The sequence below is a fragment of the Condylura cristata genome, unplaced genomic scaffold (assembly GCF_000260355.1).
Source record: "Condylura cristata isolate star-nosed mole 26May11 unplaced genomic scaffold, ConCri1.0 scaffold00004, whole genome shotgun sequence".
Taxonomy (NCBI): Eukaryota; Metazoa; Chordata; class Mammalia; order Eulipotyphla; family Talpidae; genus Condylura; species Condylura cristata.
The window spans coordinates 48,374,790-48,394,687 of NW_004567105.1; positions in this window are offsets into that span (position 1 = coordinate 48,374,790).

Genomic DNA, 19,898 nt, shown 5'->3' on the forward strand with positions numbered 1-19,898 from the left:
CTTCGGCTCTCCTCCAACTTCTCCTGTTATTAGTTCTACAGCTTTTGTGCTCACATAGAGACCTAATGTTCTCAGTGAGGTAGAGCTGAGAACACTGTCCTTCAGCTCACCCAGACCTGAGGTCAAGTCTCACATTTACACTTTCTGGTGGATTCAAGTAGAATTTTCCTTATAAACATGGTATTTATTTATTTACCAAGTCACTCATCTCTGTTTTTGAGTATCCGTCCTTAAGGAAAGATGCACTGTCCAATAACTAGATTTAATGTAGTGAAATTCTTGTCCTAAGATCTGATTTTCATCTATACGGATGTGCTTAGCTTTTCTCTCTGCTTTGCTTCCCACTTGTCGCTGAGAAATACGTTGTTTTATTGACTGCCCTTTACTTTTTGCCCACACCATATCATATTGCCAATATTTGTTGTACATCAATCTAGTCGCTTTTAAACCTGCTCCATCCATATTGAGTTACATGTTGCATCTTCATTAAAGTAATTAAAAATACATTCAATTCCTCTGTTGCAGTGGCAACATTTCAAGTGCTCTATAGTCACATGTGCTAATAACTAGCAATCATGTATGCCTATGAGGAGCATTTGCATCATTGCAGGCAGTTCTACTGGAAAGAGCTGTCTGGATTCAACATTTGTATACTTTGAATTCTGCATCTGTATACTCTGTCCCTTCTAGAAACACTCCTCCCCCACTAACTGCTATTATAGGTCTGTCTACCTCTGTCAAGTTCTGCCTTTACAGAACAATTATAAGTTTATCATTTACGTGCCTTTTACTTAGCACTTTATGAGGCAGGCATTGGTAATTTCCTTTACAAATGAAAGAATTAAATGAAGTGATTTATCTAGGCCATGCAAGCAGTAGGTGATGAAGTCAGGATTTGAACCCTGGCCTTTCTGATTCCCACTCTTGTGAATAACACTGCGCTTTAGAGCAAGGTTTCTCAACCTTGACCTTAACATTTTGGTTGGATAATTCTTTGTGTGTTGACCAGAAGTCTGTGTGTTGATCCGGAAGTATGGGGGTAAAGGTCAGGAGAGGGGAATAGGACATAAAGTGCTCATAGAGTATTGTAGGGTGTTTAGCAAGCTTCCCTGGCCTTCATCTGTTAGATGCCAGGAGTACTCACCTACCTCCCACCCATAGATCATTGTGGCAACAGCCATAAAGGTCATCATACATTGTCAAATGTCTCCTGAGGGAAAATTTCATCCCCAATGGAGACCCACTTCTCTAGATGGTAACTAAAATTTGGTCATATAAGTAGATACCTTTCAAAATACAGCTGATCTTTGAATAGCACTTCACATTTACACATATACTTGTAAATAGATGACATGAACTTCCATTACCAATAAATATGATACAGTACTGTACTGTAGATGTATTTTCTCTTCTTTATGATTTCCTTAATAACATTTTATGTAAGAATACAATATATAACAAGCAAAATGTGTGTTAAGTGACTATGTATATTATTGGTAAAACTTCCGGTCAACAACAGTCTTTAAGTTTGGGAGGAGTCAAAAGTTATATCCAAATTTTCAGCAGTGAGAGGGTTAAGTAACCACTAACCCCAGAGGTGTTCAAGGGTCAACTCTACTGACTTATTGTTTTTAACAAATGAGAAGCATATTTACACCTATTCTTCAGGGAAACCAAAAACAATAATGCTTTTAATCTCCTCTAACCCACCAGGCAAACTCTCCTTCTGGGAAATGTTCAAAACTGTTTCTTTCGTCTTCAGCAGAGATAGCACCTGGGTTGCTGACATCCCAGACACGCTATGACTCCACATGACTTGAGTTAATATCCACATGCCCTGTTCCACAAGGCTGGCTGGCTCTTCCTTTAGACCACCTGGTTTAGACAATCTCAGCAAACATTATCTCTGTGGGAGGGGAACGAGTGGGATTGAAGAGCTGCAAGAAGGAAGAAGGAAGAGCTACGAATGTCTGACCACTAAGTACAGGTGTTAAGGAAGACCTTGAAAAAGGGAAAATTATTTCTGAGATGTTTGAGAGCGCCCAAAGCCTAGCAAATAACTCTAAAACCAGGACAGGAAAGAGCAAGCCTCCTGGGAATATTTCAGTCACAGGAAAATAAGATGATCTTTTAAAAATCCAAAGGCTCTTCCTAGGATAGCTTTGACCCACTGTAAATTCAGACCTTTGATTGTCTTGTAAGTATAGTGACTGCAAACAAGAGAAAAGAGCATTTCAAGCCAAAACATATGGCTAAGGCAGCATTTTCCCCAAAGTCCCACAGAAATTCCATAGATAAAAAGTGGGTCACACAGGCTCAAGAATGCTTAGGACCTCTTTCCTCTCTGGGGATCCCCAAGAACATTCATATAGAGAGACTGGCTCTGAAAAGTACTGCAGCAATAAAATGTAGTTTGCAAGCAGAAAAATCTTCCTTACTAATTCAAGCAAAAGGTGATCTTATTTACCTACACTCCAAGTCCTTCAGGAAGAAATGAAATAGAGATAGAAAATATGAGAGTATTTTTTAGGTTGAGAGTACAAATACAAATAGCTGATAGAATCCAGATAGCTTGCTTCTCACCATAAAGCAGGAAACCCCTGAATTATGGAAACTTTGGGTTCAGAACAAACTTCACAGGCTCACTTTTTAAAAAAAAAAAATAACATTTTTTGGCAATGAGTATATAAAGCATTATTCTTACAAAACTAATCTGTTTAAAGAGTTTTATTTTAGGTTCAGAATTCAGATGTTCTCCATGTCTTTCTTATGGGTCCAACTCCTGATTTTAATTAAAGATATTACTCTCAGCTTTTAATGAGCAATAAAATTCAGAGAAAGAACTGTTGTAGTTTACAAATAATGATGATTAGGCTAAAACTGTAACCAGCAGTACTCATCCTGAAGCTGTTTCTTCTTTCCCTCCCCTCCTTCCTTTCATAACTTCCCTGTCAAGATTTCCAGGAAAGGGAACATATGAGGAAGAGCGAGTGAACAAGCTACCTCAACCACAGGGCTAGTGTGGCAGAACTGTCCTGGTATAATAGGAAATCTTCACTCTCTCCCATACCACCTCTCAAAAGAAATGCCATAAGCACAGCAAAAAGAACTAAAGTTGTTTTGTGCCAAGTATTATTAAATGTGTTTTATCAGGAACAGAGGCATTATAAACTGAAGGTTTGTAGCCAAACTGCCCCCACCTCAAAAAAAAAAAAAATCATGTGTTTTGCAACCATCCCAGGACGAGTAGGTTCACCATCAGTTCAGGCAGCTTGAAAGAGAAACATGGAGCCCTTGACCTCATCCCCACAGGTTTTTCAATAGTTCACAGGGGAAGCAAGCCAGCAGGGAGATGGCCCCCTGTGAATCTCTATATTTCTGCCATAGCTGTTTTTGTCTAAGTGACGCTGTCTTGCATCCTACGCCTCCACCCTCAGGTGTGCCCAAGTGCACATGCCCACATCATACTCCAGGTGTCCCCCATCAGGCTGCGAGCCCCGTGCACACCTTCTGCATTCAAGGTTGCAGATGATAGCCACAGAGGCCAGTGGCCTAAAAGCCTGACCATCTTCACTCACCCTACATCATGTGATGAAATGTAGTCTCCAAGGTGATAGGTTTAAGAGGAAGGAATTTTCGGAGGTGATTAGGTCTTGAGGGTGGAGCCCTCATGCCTGAGATTAGGGTACTCATCTAAAAGACCCCAGGGAGCTTCCACACCAGTGTGAGGATACTGAAAAGACACAGCTGTGTTAACTAGGAGACAAACCCTTGCTGGACACCAGCTCTGCTACCACCGTGCTCTTCAACTGGATCCCAGTCTTCAGAACTGTGTGGAGTAAGTGTCCGTTGTTTATAAACCATCTCCAGCCTCTGATAATCTATCACAACAGCACAAATGGTCTAAAAATTGGAGGGAGAGGGGGGCGGATATACTAGAATATGCTGATATCCAAGGAGCTAGTAGTTAAAATTCAGAGTTCCATTTGTGGGTGTGGGTGTTTATCTGTCCTTGGCATATTTTTTTTTTCAGTAGCCTTAAGTGAAATTTAACATTTCCTTCACTTGTAAATTTAGGCAACAAACCACACTATAGAAATGGCTGTACCTGTGAATTTATAACCTACAAACATTGTTCATGTTTTCTGTATCACATCATGATTGTTTAGATGTCTTGAAATATTACCTTCATTCATCACAATTTCAAAATTAGACTGTTATTATATCCCTTAACGCACACACACACACATATATATACATGTATACATAGACATGTCTGATTATATTTAACACACATATATGACATATGTATGTCTTACACATTTTTTTAAACTGTATCTATTTAAATATGTTGACAACTGTATTTTGACATATTTGTTTTCTGTTGGGAGCCATTCTATTTTATTTTATGCATTTAAAAATATTTTTTGAGAAGGGATTCACAGGCTTCAACAAACTGCCAAAGGGTTTCAGACCTAATAAAGAACATCTTAGGAGTACTATTTCACAGATTGGGAGAGTGAAGCACAGACGTCTAAGCAATTTGTCCCAGGTCAAAGAGCATGTAAGGGGCACAGCTAAGGTCAGAGAACATGTAATCTGGTTCCAGAAGTCATTCTCTGACCAAGACGTTGTTGCCTTTCCAAAATCCTATAAAAGTGCCCCTTCTAGGAGAAAATAATAATAATGAACAACTATATACCAGAGACATTTTACAGGGGTGGAGTGGGGAATGAGCTAAAAAATGGTTGGGGGGGGGGCGGAAGTGCACTGGACTATGATGATGACACACAGGTGATTTGGTAGTAGGAAGCCCACGGGGATTAGAACTGAGGTGGAAAAAGGCACAACGTGATGTAAAAATAAACTATTATATTATTTTTAAATTTCAGCTTAACAAAATCTCCCTTAATAAAATGAGTAAAGTTAAAGAAAAAAAGTGCCCCTTCTAGATTTGGGAGGCACCACCAACTGCCCACTTCAGACCTTCCCATGGGCCACATCCAGCCAGGTGTGCTCAGTTAGATCTTTTAGTGCCTTGTCCTTGATGATCCTGTTTATTCTTGACGTTGCCCATCTCCTGGAACTCATCACTTGCTTCTCTGGAGATCAGTATTCTCAGCTATATTGAGTTCTCTCCACCTTTGAACTTAATGTTTTCACTCACTAGAATGCTCCTCCTCCCTTTATATTCTCTTCTCATCCATCACTTTTATGTCACTACCTCCTCGGTAAGAGCTTCCATGGTTAACTTAGCAAACTAAATGCTAAAATATGTGTGTGTGTGTGTGTGTAATTTTGTATATATATTTGTTCTTGCTTCTGAGTATTACAAAAATATCTCTTCCTGTTTTTAGCTTATCTGATGTGTCTTCTTTACAGTATCATCAGTGAACAAATTTCTTAATGTATTTAGTCATGTTAATCAATCTTTTCTCTTATATGTTTTTTCTTTCTTAAGAAATCATTCTCTAACTCTAAAATCATAAAGATATATTTTAGATTTCTCTCTAAAAGTTTTTAAATTTTGCCTTTAAGTCTTTTACATTTAAATTCTGCATGCATTTGGAATTGACTTTGTTGGAAGTTTTTAGATAAGGAATCAGTTTCATTTGTTTCCATATAGATAACCTGGTATTCTAACATCAGGTATCAAAGATTCCAATTTTCCTCCACCTGCCTTCTATGGATCTTTTGTTTTTATTGATTGTTAACCAGTTCCTGGGTCAATACTAAGTTTTCTTATTTAATGTGCTCATAATATATCAAATTTCCTTTATTAACATTTTTCTTAAGGAGTGTCTTGCCATTTTTATATGTAAATTTACATTTTTATATGTAAATTTACATTTTTATATGTAAATTCCAAAATGGCCTGCCAAGTTCCACCAAAAATACAAAATAACTCTGTTCTGAGATTTTCATAGGAATTTTTTGTATCTACTTTATTTATTTGTGATTAATTGACACTTTAAACTATTGAGTCTTTCTACCATAAACTGGAATTAATACTGCTTTTATTTAGGTTACTTATGCTTTTGATTTTTAGTCTTCTTGATCATATCATATGTATATATATATGACATATATATATATCATATGTCATATAAATACATATAGTTCTGTCTCAGATAAGATAACCTTGTTATCAAAAACATAGTCTTGGCCCTCCCTGGTGGCGCAGCGGGTTAAAGCACTGCACTGAGAAACTAAAGCCGCTTCCGCATGAGTTCGATTCCCGCCTGCCCCGGAGGTGACCACATGGCGTGGCAGACCTCTCCTGACCCGCCCGCTGCTCCCCTCAGCAGTGTACTTCATCGATCTGCCTGTTCTGCTTCCCGCTCTGTCTCTGGTGAATCCTCTCACCCTCCGAATCTCTGGCCTGTACCCCAGTTCTGTATGAATAAATAAATAAATCTTTAAAAAAAAAAAAAAAACATAGTCTTAGTTATATTTTCTGTTTATTGCTAAAACAGATAAATGTACTCAAATATATATCTTTATTTCTTTCTTTTTTTTTTTTAAAGATTTATTTATTCATACAGAACTGGGGTACAGAGGGTGAGAAGATTCACCAGGGACAGAGTGGGGAGCAGAACAGGCAGATCGACGAAGTACACTGCTGAGGGGAGCAGCGGGCGGGCCAGGAGAGGTCTGCCACGCCATGTGGTCACCTCCGGGGCAGGCGGGGATCGAACTCATGCGGAAGTGGCTTTAGCTTGTTAGTGCAGTGCTTTAACCCGCTGCACCACCAGGGAGGGCCAATATATCTTTATTTCATAAACTTGTTAAATTGCCATTATCTCATTACTTGTAAATTATTTTAAATGCTTACTTTGATATGTACACACACATATATATCATCTCCACATTTGGAGATTGTTTTCTTCCTTTCTAATATTTATACATTTATTTGCTTGTCTTATTTTCTTGCATAAACCTCTTAGATAATAAAACGAACATGTTAGACAACATCAAACAAAGTAACTTCCATTCTTTACTTGATTTTGGTTTTAAAAGAAATGCTTTTATCCTTACAACACTGAGTCTGGTAAAAAGGCTTATGTAGATGTTTTGTTTTGTGTTTTAATTAAGAAAATTCTCTTCTATTTTTAACATTTCTGTGAGTTTTGACCACATGTATTGATTGAATTTTATTTAATGCTACACTTCATCTAATGGAGTTAATTTCTTTCCTATATTTTGCTGAATAGTAAATTAATAGTAGACTTTTCCAGTGTTAAGCCAACCTTGCTTTCCTGAAACAAACCCTTATTGGTTATAATTTGTTCTCTTTTATATTATACATTCATTATTCGTTCTCTTTTATATTATACATTCATGGATTTTGTTTTCTTAAATTTGGTTACAATTTTCTGTTTATGATCCTTCATGCATTTGAACTATGATTTTCTTTTCCCATACTGTTTTTGTTTAGTGTTGGTGTCTGGGTTTTCTAAAAATCATAAAAATGAGTTATGTATAATCTCCTTTTTTCTATTTCTGAAGGATTCTGGTGACTTCACCATGATTGGATATGTCTGTTCCTTGAATGTTTGGTAGAACTTGCCAGTAAAAGCATCTGGACCTAGTGTTTCTTAGTGAGAAATTTTAACTGCTGAATCAACATTTTTGATGATTTTAGGATGTGAGCAGTTACAAAAATAGCTACAACCCTTCATTCTTCTCTATTCCCATGCATTCTCACTGAAGAGTATCTATTTCTCTATGTAGTGAATCTGGGCAAGCCTTGTGAAGGCAGTAGAATATCATTCTTTGACTATACTAGTTTCAAACATAAGCTTCAGTTGCTTTTCACACTTCTTAACTCTCTTAGAGCCCTGCCACTACCACAAAAGCAAGCATAGCAAAGTCTGTTGAATTATGGATATTTCCCTAATAACATGTACTGATGACCATTTTCCTATGTACCTGTTGGCTTTCTATATGTCTTCTTTGAAAAGTGCCTATTTAATGCTTGCACCCATATTTTATTCAGTTTTTTTTTTTCATTTGATTGACTTTATAAGCTCTTGATTTAGCTTTTGTATTAGCCCCTTGTTGAATGTATAATGTAAAAATATTTTCCCAGTCAGTAAGGTGTCTTTTCACTTTAAGTATAATTTCTTTTGTTGTGCAGAAGCTTTTAAGATTAATGTAGTAACATGTTGTTCATGCTTTTGTTTTCCCTTGCCTTTGGAGTCATGTGCCCAAAGATACCTAAGTATCTGTTTTTATGTTAGTACTATACTGTTTTGATTTCTGTAGCTCTATATGATAGTTTGAAGTATGGGAGTATGAAATCTTCATTCTTTTTTGTCAAGATTGCTTTGGCTATTCAGGATCATTTGTAGTTCCAGATATGGCTATTCAGGGTCATTTGTAGTTCCAGATAAATTTTAGTAATGTTTGCTCCATATGTTTGAAGAATGCTACTGAAATTTTGATAAGGATTACACTGAATCTGTATATTGCTTTTGGTCAGATGACATTTTAACCATGTTAATTCTTCCAATCCAACAGCAGGGAGTAACTTGCCATATCTTTGTGTCTTATATTTAGCAATCAAAACAATATAGCTTATAAATAGTGATAAAGCATAGCTTTTCACTGTGTAAGTTTCTCACCTCCTTTGCTGTGCTTGTTTATAATTATTTAACTCCTATTGATGCATAAGATCTTTCCCTTTATTTGTAGTTTATTGTTTGCTTATAAAGAGACCATGGATTCTTTTTTGTATGTATTTTGCATTTTGTACTTCCCTATACTGCTTAATCATTTAAAATCATTTTTTGTAGTCTTTAAGTTTTCCCTATATAATTTCATCTTGTCTACAAAAATCGATAGTTTCATGTCCTCTTTCCCAATTTGGATTCCTTTTATATATCTTTCATGTATAACTACTCTTATACTATTCTAATAATACTTCCAATGCTATGTTGAAAAGCAGTGATGAAAGTGGAAATTCTTTTGTACCATCTTAAATGAAAAGTTTTAGTTTTTCACCATTGAGTATGATATTAACTGTGAGTTGTCATATATTTAATATGGTGAGGTATATTCCTTTTATCCCTTTTTATGGTTTTTTATAAGCAATGGATATTGAATTGTGCCAAATGTTTTCTCTGCATCTATTGACATTTTCATGTGATTTATCTTTCCTTTTATGGATGTGGTGAATTACATTGATTAATTTGCACCTGTTGAGCCATCCTTGCATCCCTACAATTAAGTCACTTAGGCATGCTAGGTGAGCCTTTTAATGTATTGTTGCATTCAGTTTACAAAGATTTTGTTGAGGATTTTTGCATCTTATCGGGTATGTTGTTCTGAATTACTCCTTTTTATGGTATCTTTCTTTTAGTTGATCTGAATAATGTTGAACTCACAAAATGTGTTTGAAGCATTCTTTCTTCTTTAAATTTTTGGAGGGGTTAAGAAAGATGGTTACTTTCTCTTTGTAGATTATGTAGAACTCACTAGTGAAACCATCTTATCTCATGTCTTTGTTTCATGGGACACTTTTAATTACTATTTCAATTTCCCTGCACAAATTAATTTGTTCAGAATTTCTATTTCCTCCTGTTCAGTCTCAAGAGGTTGTATGCTTCTAAATTTTATCCATTTATCTAGATTATCCAATTTAAGAGGATAAAAATGTTAAACTAAGCTCTCAGTATATTTTTATTAAATGTACATGTGAACAAATGAGTAAATAGATGAAAGTTCAAGAAGCCAGGGTACTAGTACATAGTGCTAGACAAAAGACAGATCCTTGGAGAAGATATTATTCCATATTTTCCATTTGAGGGGAAGAAGTAGAAAGCAACCCACAGCTGACATATTGAGTAGAAATTGTGTCAAAGCTAAGTTCAGGGGGCCTTCCTGATGGTACAGGGAGTTAAGTTTCAGCACTATGAAGCTATGGGCAGCCACTGTGGCAGAAGTTTGATCCCTAGCTAGGGAGCTGACCCAAATGGCACAACAGACGTCTCCTGTCTCCCTGCTACTCCCCTCAGCAGTTTACTTCAGTAGATCCACCTGTTTCTGCTCCCCACTCTGTCTCCTTCACTCCCCACACCTCTGGCTTATGCCCTGCTCTTGCATACATCAATAAACAAAATAAATCTTAAAAATAAATAAATAAATAAATAAATAAGTTTGGGCATCCATCGACTTGCCAAGTGGAAGGAACTTGTAATTAGTCATCAAAGATGTCAGATTTCTTAAGAAAGGGCTTTATGAGCAGAAAGGGTCTTATGCGCAGAAACTGTCTAAAAATATTGTCTGTCTATATGCAGTCTACATTAGTTTAATATTCAGTTCATTTTGTCCTTTAATATACATTTTTGAAGACTAGGCTCACTATTTTAGGTTAGTAAATGGTTAGATGCCCTGAGGAAACATGTAAAATATAAAAACGAAGTATGCAATACTATTTACCCTCTGACCACCTTACTCCCAGTTTCTGATCTAACAGGTTTTATTTATTTTAAGATTAAAGAAAATCACCAGTGGACATATCATTATTGCTTTATGGTGAAATGCAAACACATAAGCCAGAGGCATCAGAGGATTCTGTCACCTTTGAAAAATGAATCATTTTTTATAGGCTTTGTTTTTCACTCATGAGAAACCTGATAACATTGCAGAGTCTAAAATCCTTCCCTAAGCTGAAATAACCTGCTGAAAGTATGTATAAACCAAGTCTAGGCTAGAGGAGTAGAGGCTTTTTTAGAAAGTTCCTTGAATTTAGCAATATGGTTTGGAATAGTATTGAAATAAAAAAATCATAATTGGATTTCATGATTTACCCTGAAATTGACTAATTGTATTAGAGAAGTATCAAAGTCATCAATACAGTGATTAATGTCTACTCTAGACTGTGTCATCATTAATCAATTATAGTGTTCCTTCACTAAGTCTGAGAATCCTTTCAATACAGAGCAACAGGAGAAGAAATCTGAATGCCATTTCTGTTTCTCCATGAATAAAGATATCATCATTTGCCATTTTTCCAGTTAAATGTTAAACTCATCTTTTTAGCATAGTTCTGATTTTTATGTTGGTTAACTGAGGGATGGCAATTGAGGGATTAATCTCAGAAGCTTAGTGATACTTTCTTTGCAGGTTTCTTTTCATAGCTAATCTATTTTTCATTTATTCTTCTTTTGTCTTCCCCAAATTTATTTTCTTCCTTCTCTTTATATAGCACTTACATATTAAGGGAATTCTTCACAGCAGAGAAACATACAATCTGACAAGTGAAACTGCCTCATTTTCCATCAGTGAACATAGTGGCTAGCCTCCCTGCTGAACATGCTGGAAAGAAATACAGCTGTAATGAAAGTTGTGCTAACAATCAGCAAGTGATTTTTCCACAAGATTTCATGTGACCTTGAGCCCTATGTTAGCAATGAATAATTAATGGTGCTTGTTACAGTAATGTGCCATTTAACTGACATTATCAGGAAATTAGATGCCCTAAATGAGTGAATTGGCCAGCTACTAAGATTTGGTCCATTCACATGTTTTTTTAAAAATCTTTATTATAATCATTTATGATGCTTGCTTTTCTAAAACATGTGGCAATATTTTGGGACTTGCTGACATTCACTAAAATATAAACATTAATTCATTCAATAAATATTTATGAAAGCCTAATACATACCAGGAAGTATGGCATTGATGGGAAAGGTTACAATAAATGAGATAAATTCCTGTCTTTATTAAACCTGTGTTCCAGTGCAAAAGATATATTTAAACAAGGAATCACAGTATGTTCTAGAGGACAAAGAGTATAGACTGTTGTGAACTACATTCAACTGAGTGGCAAACAGCTAAGTTCAGACTTGGCAGAGTTCTCACAGCAGTTCTGCTGGATTGCTGTGACTTATCTTGCTAATTTTGTATTGCCTTCCTTAAATTCAGCTATAGTTTCTTCTTATCGAGGGATAGCACTGTATCTACTAAAGTGATTAAACTAAGGGTGGCAAGTACATAGTAATTCATAGTAATTACTACATAACAAACTAACTCAAAATTTACCATATAAAATAACACACATTCATTATTACACAGTTTCTGGGAGTCCATAATCCATCTTGCTTAGCAGGGCCCTCTATTTCATGCGATGCTTCTGACATGGCTGCATGCCATCCAGGTGTGAACTAGGTCTGGGGTCTCTTCCAAAGGCAGGATTCCATTCTTCAAAGACTGGTGGACTGAGAACCTCCATTCTTTGCTGACTGTAATCTGGATGCCAGCCTTAGTCCCTTGTTATAAGAGCCTCAGCAATAAGGCAGTTAGTGTCATAAAGCAGTATGGGGGGGGAGGGAAAGTGGTAGAGGGTAGAGGGAAGGACGGAGGGTCAAAGAGAAACTGTAGGAGAAGGGGTGGGGGGGAGAGAACATCTGCCAGCAAAATGTAAGTCACAATCTTCTGTAACCTAATCACAGAAGTGACATCCCATCATCTTTGAGTTATTCTATTGGTTCTAACAAGTCATTAGGTCCCACACACACTCAAAGGGAGGAACACCTGGAAGGCACCATTGGGGACATATCCCACATACCAAGCATATCATTCTTTCCAAGACCATAGCACACCACAGTACTAATCAATCACAGTATTCTCTCCCACTGAACTCAGAGAAGGTTGCAAAGTTTACCTAAAAGAAGATGCTGAGAAGTCTACTGTCCATCAGTGGTGAGAGAAAATCAATTTGCCTTTTCTTATTTAAAGTTGGAATGGTTTCACCATTCCAGTATATGTGCTGTAGGGAAAAAATTAAAGGTGGAGGATCTGGACAGAAACAAGTGTCTGTATTTGGAAAGAGAACTATGACATGACGCAATAATTACCACTTGTCAAATTAATGGAAAAGAAGTAAAGCCTATAACAGAAATCAGTTGATCAAGACTTAAAGATAAGTATTTCACAATAAAGACCATGAATGGAGAAACACACAACCCAGCATTCAAGAACTCATATGAGATCAAGTTATATATAGGTCTAGTGCGCTAGAAGAATCCAACCCTGATTAAGACAGAGATTATTCTTTCAGTTACATTAGACAAGAGTTATCATGCTACTCAAAAAAATACTAGAGATGAATCTCACACACTATACCTTATCCTAATGTCTTTCCCCTATATGTCTGGCTCAGATGTGGGGGTTTCCTGCTGACATCTATAGCAGTATTCCTCAGCTTTTCTTCACACATCCTCTCTCCTAAACAAAAATCTGGCTATCAGCAAGGAATTTCTCAGTACTTCCTCCTTTGAGAATCACTCATGTATCTCTACACACATTATATCTATTGCATCACGAGAACCTTCTCATGCTTAACAAATTCTTTTGTGTTTGTATATACTGACTTTGGATTCTTTAAGGCTTCTTGTCTACCCATGGAGCTGCTTTAAAAAAAAAAAAAGTGATCCTCAAACTAGGGGATCACAAACCCCCAAGAAAATAAGATTTTAAATATATATTTTAAAATCTTTTCAAGCTTTCAGGAAATATCAATAATAGGACAAGGAGTTCCTGCAGACTATTCACCCAAATCTCTCCCATTTCTCCTATCACTCTTGCAATATGTTTACTTACAGTCATTTCTCTGAACCATATAAAAGTAACTTACAAAGATGAGCCCTCTTTAACCTTTAGTAATCCATTGTATATATCCTAAAACCAAGGGTCCTCATTTACATAGTCATCATTTAGCCACAAAATTATTCATATTCTATAGACAAAACTATAGTCTTCTAATTCAAATATTTCTTGCACATTTCCCCAATTATCTCAACATGTCCTTTGCATCAGATCCATCCCCCATTACATTGCTTCAGGGCAACTCCCAATGTGATATGGGTTGTCTGACTGTGGGTCCTCACCTGTGCACTTAAGGGGACTTATAATAAGATTGAACTACAGACACATACCAAAAATGGTTATTAATGGGTTTATTTACAAGGAAAAGGGAAAATTAGTAACTCAGGGGAAAAGAGAGAAGTTGCTTAATGCATCCTATCAGTTCCCTAGAACTGGAACCCCAATAGCACACTGAAAGCCAGTGAAAAGCCAAGAGCTCAGCCACCAGCCATGAGGCCAAAGGACTGCCAAACCCAAAATGTCTGGTTTTTATATCCAAACAAAATGGCTGCTTAACTCCTCCCTCGGGTCCTACTAGTCCTCCCTTTGGTGATGATGGGATTTCTAGTTTCAGTGGCTGGAGTGGGGTAGAGTCCACAAAACTGTATCTGTAGAGTTCATTCAGTACATCCTTTCCCCTAGAAATATGATCACAATCTGCATGTAACTATCACATAAATCTCTTTGGCTTCCTCACATCTGGGACAGATCCTCAATATTCCCTCCCATTTCATGAGTAGGCATTTTTAACTGACCAATTACTTTACATAACATCCCTAGGTTTGGAATAATTTAAATGGCTCCCTAAAAATTCAGTTGAGGTCATGCTTCTTAGGCAGACATGGCGCTGTATTTTTCAAAGAAATGGTGCTGTGTTTTTTCTCAGTGCTTCCTAAAGCTTGTTCATAAATAGTACCTGCCAATTTCTGCATTTAAGACTATATGTATTTTCTAATTAGCAATTAGTGAGTAATGAATGCATGTTTTGTCAGGAGTTTTTCTAAGACTCTGCAACTGTTCTGTTTCTCATCACACTTCACACACTGGTTCTGGTCTCCATTGAGGGCTCTTACCTGAATCTGCTAGTACTCCTGAGAGTTGTCATGATTTTCAAGGACAATTTTGGCATGGATAGTTTTAAAGAAATAATTTTCAAAGTGTCAGCTCTTCTCTGAATGCCTCTCAAAACGCTTCTGTGCCAAGCAGTTCTTTTTCCTGGACCTCAAACTAAAACTCCAGGGAACACCCCCTGTGGGACCCACAGAGTAAAGGCCTGGCCTGCCATGTGCCATAGGCCTCAGCAGGTCCCTTCTGCCACTTCACCCTTTCACAGCTGCTTTGCCCCTCTTTCACTAAAGAAAGGCCTACCTCTCACTCCTCTGAATCTTCCTGTGGTGCATTCCCCCAGGGTAAAACAATCCAGCACATCAAACAAAAGAGTCATTCAAAATGTAGCTGTTAGTGTTGAGAAAGTGAATGATGCTAATGATTGGGTTACAAATCCTTTTCAATTCTTTGCTTTCAACAAAGTGGAAGAGGGATCTGATGGACTTGTCAGTTGGTAGATCATTAAAAAAGTTTTGATGAGAGATCACTATATGATTTTTGGCAAATAACTTAAAGGAGTTTCATGAATTGAGTGATGTTGCTACAGCCAAATGCTTTCCACTCCCATCTACTTATGTGAACCATGTTTTTCAGTCCTTACAATTATGATGAAAAGGAAAAGAAGGAATAAAATCAAGGCTGACAACTGTCTCTTAGAGACAATAGGAAATATTCAGGAATTAGTAGAAAGAAAAATTCTCATTCATATCTTTAAAAGATATCAATACAATTCCAATAAAATTGTATTTCATAATTATTAACCAAAATTTAAAGTACGTGTTACTTTGAGCAGTTAAATCCAAGTTAAAATAACTGTACTGACAACACAAATTGTTTAGTGATTAGAACAGAAAATATTAAAGCATTTAAATTTTAACTCTATAAAATTTTACTACAGGAAAGAGTGACAAAGGAGCAATAAAAAGTGTTTCAGGCGTTAAAAAATTCATTATAGAGCCCTCCCTGGTGGCACAGTGGGTTAAAGCACAGCACTAAGAAGCTAAAGCCACTTCAGCATGAGTTCGATCTCTGCCTGGGAGATGATCCACATTGCTCGGCAGACCTCTCCTGACCGGCCCGCTTCTCGCTGCTCCCCTCAGTAGCGTACTTAGTTGGCCTGTTCTGCTCCCCACTCAGTCTGTGGTGAATCCTCTCACCGCTCCTGCACCTCTGGCCTGTAACTCTTGCCTGGACCCCAGTTCTGTATGAATAAATAAATAAATCTTTTAAAAAAATGTGTTATAGAAATTCTATGCAGGAAGTTGAATGGTAGCAGGAAAGGAACAATGTGTCAAATCCTGATGATATTTAACTTCCCCTGGATAAATTTTTTTAAATAAATAAAGCTTTTATTTGTAGAGTATGAAACAGTTGTAATATGTTAGAAAACACACAACTGTTTATGATACAATTATAAAATGTTTTAGCTCTCAAAAATGTGAGGAATAAATAATTTTCTCAAAAACTTTTAGGAGCCACAAGAACATTTGGAGTACAGTGCTAAAATAAAACTTTCCCTATGTATTTGTTATAGAATATCTCTGGGCCCTTGCCTCCTATTTTCCATGGCAAACTCTTTTGCTTCCCACCTAGGGTGTGCCTCGACCTTGCTCTATGAGTACCTGTCACTTGTCCCATCAAACTCCTACCCTCAACCGTAGTGTGGCTTCATCCCCAAGTCAAAGCTTTTCTCATTGGCAGAAAATGTGTACAGATTCTCAAATGAAAAATCACCCTCTGCATATTATATTTATTACATGTGTCTAGGTTCCTAGGACATGGGACTCTTCTCTGATTATAGTCAGCTGTCCATGGTAAAGAGGAAAAATATGGAAAAACCCCCTCTTGTGTAATTGTGTTTGAATGAGGGCCACTCTCTTGAGGTACACACACACTAACGGTCCCACTAGATTGTGGAGAAAGCAAACTAGAATCAGAGAAGTAGAAAGTTCATAGAGATTCCTAAGTAGCAGGATCCTTATTAACTGTTAGGCAGGCAGCCTAACATTAGCATTCCTCCAGCACTGCCAAGTAACTGTTGTGTTTTCCTACCATATCTGTTTATTGAGAATGACTGCTTTGGAGTGTGTCTTTGATCCTCCAGTCAAATTGTAGGCTTCTCAAATTCATTCTTTTGTTTCTATCCAGGTACTTAATATTCAAAGACTTAAAATGGATCAGTAAATCCACTCAGGGTAAGTGAGCTATTAATGTACAACATCTTTATTTTCATATCAATAGCTTGTTCCAGTATGTTTATAGTAAACAACTCGATATATTTTATTTGAAATAATACTTTTAATTGAAAGTATAATCAAGCATATAGATGATATCAGCAAATTTAAGTTTAATTGAATTTTATATTTAAACTCCAAAAGAGTTTAAATGGATAGGGAAAATAATTCAACAGAAAAAGAGATATAAATGATATCTTTTTATTGATCCTTTCTAATTGATAATAAAAGTATTATGTGATGATAATGTAACAATATGGTGAAAGTCATAGTGAGGGTGTGTTAATGTTATTAAAACATTTAATACCATGAGATAATATTCAGAGTAAATACTAAATAGATCTTTAATGTATTGAAAGAAAGAGTGGGAGGAAGAAACAGAGCAAGGAAAGAAAAGAAGGAAAGAGAAAAAATAAAACATATGATGATGAGGTTAAGGCTATTTTTTATTATTTATGTTTTCTTTAGCATTCAAATTACAGCATGTGGCTCAGTTATAACAGAACTATGAAATTGTCAGCTTCATATTAAATTGCATTTAATTGTTAAATTAAAAAGCATATTAAGTAAGAGTTCCAACTTTTAAACTGCCAGTTTTGAGGAAAAGTAGATTTTGCGGTCCACTGAGGGGGGAATTTACAGAGTACCATAGAACTAGTCCAGTCCCCTAGTCCTCCAGGCTGATGCATCTCTCTCCCTCTCTTTCACACACACACACACACACACACACACACACACACACACACACACACACACATTCACACACAATGCAAGAAGGCTATTCCAGCGCATCCCTAGAGAGCTTGCTTCCTTTCCTTTATCCTGAATAATTTAAAAGAGGCTGAAGGAAGCTGTTCATTCTTTGAACTGATATTAAAGAGTTGAGCAAGAACCATTCAATGAATTACTTTCATTAATCAGGATGATCATGATTAAATGTCCTCTCTTACATCAGCCATAAATTCGACAAATAGTTCTTAGTACCTATTAGACATGTGGGTAGTTCACCTGATGGAGACAAGGTGTATTTACGTGTTCACCTATTTGGCCAGTCAGTAGGTAGCATTTCCTTTGGTTCTCTACCCAAATGACCAATGCAAGCAAGACACTGCAAATACAATGGGGAACTAGATAAATATGATCCCTGCCCTCAAGGAGCTAGTAGGAAAGAGAGAAAGAACTCAACAAATAAATAACAGTACACTTTGCAGTATGTGCCATTTCTCTTGTAACTTAAACTGGCACTAGTACATACTAGATTAGAGAGTCATAGGGAGCCTTTCTAAGTAGGGAGGTTGAGATGTGACTGGGAGAATAAGAGACCAGCTGGGAGAAATGAATTCAGTACAAAAGGGCGGCAAACTCCAATCAGAAACAGCAAGGTGTTCATACGAATCTAGGCTTAAGCAGCTGCTCTAAGCCACAGTACTTAACAGACTCCAAGGACAGGTAAGCAGGCTTTTTATCAAGGACATGAGTTGGATAAGATCCAAAACACTGTCTCCTATTTAACAAAATGGTCACTAAACATTCTGATGATATAAATCAGAGGCCAACAGGTTATTTCTACAAAGGTCTAGACAGTAAATAAGTTTGGCTTCACAGGCCTTTGTAGTCTCTGCTGGGACTTCACCGCTCTGCTACTATAAAAAAAGAAAGGAGGCAGAGATAACATGTAAAAGAATGGGCATCTTCTTTACACAAGTAGGCAGTAGCCAGTGGCCAGGATGTGACCGTCATGTGGCAATCCCTGATATAAAGGAGAAAATAATTAAAATTCCTAGGAGTACTATGGGAAATCAGAAAAGAAAATTATTTCTTGAGGTGAGAGGTAAGCTGAGTCTTGAAAGATCAGGAGACTTCAACCATGACAGGGAGGAGAGAAATCCAGGTGAACACAACTGTAGAACTGAAGGCTCCCAGGCAGGAAAAAGCCGGACCCACAGGGGAGGCAGTACAGTTCAGTTCTGCTGAGGGGGAGTGTGTAAGTGAGAAAGTATAGCTTCTTCATTCCTCAGATGTTTTGAGGGCCTCCAGCGTAGCAGGCAATGCACTAGACTCTGCAGGACAGGGATGAGAGATGAATTAAGGGCTCACCCCTGATCTCTGGGCCCTCAAGCACCAGCTGCATTGACAGATACATAAACAAGTCATCAAACTATCAACTTGGTTTGAGAATCAGGGGACACTTCCCATCAAGGACTCAAAAAAATTTAACTATATTCCTTCACTGTCATCATTTTATTTTATGTTTGAATAGGTAAATATGTTGGTACCTTCTAAAATTGTAATTATATAAAAGGATTTACAGTGGAAATTCTCTTTTCAACCTCTGTTCTTCAGGTCTACCCATTAGGCTTCCTAGAGACCATCAATGTCATTGGTTTCTTATGGAAACCTTTCTTTATTACATAATGAGCTAAGCTGAGTCTTTCATTAAGAATTTTCTAGAAAGGGGGATATATAGAAGAAGAAGAATGGAGAGGAGCGAATCTGTGTATTTCTAAAGTGGAAGGAAGGGCAGGGACCTGGGCTGGTACAGCATGAGCACTGAGTTCATAGGAAAAGCTGTTTGTGTTTTGTTGAAATATTAAGTGTAAAGCAGAATGATAGGGGAAGCCATATAGTAGCAACATTTGATGGCCATGCTTTGGGGCATGGGTTTATCTGCTTGGTGGAATTCCAACACAGGCTTTTAAGCACAAGAGTGACATTGCTAATTGGTATTTTAGGAAGATCATTTCAGCAGCTGGTAGAGGATAAGTATCAAAGTGAGCCTTGAGTGCCAAATGGAAAAGTGGAACTTCTTTCCTTTAGTCAGTGGGAACCATAAAGGTTTTAAATAGGGAAGGGGCAATCTCAGAGGCACACTCAGAGGCAGAGGTATCTGTCAGGAGGGTGGAT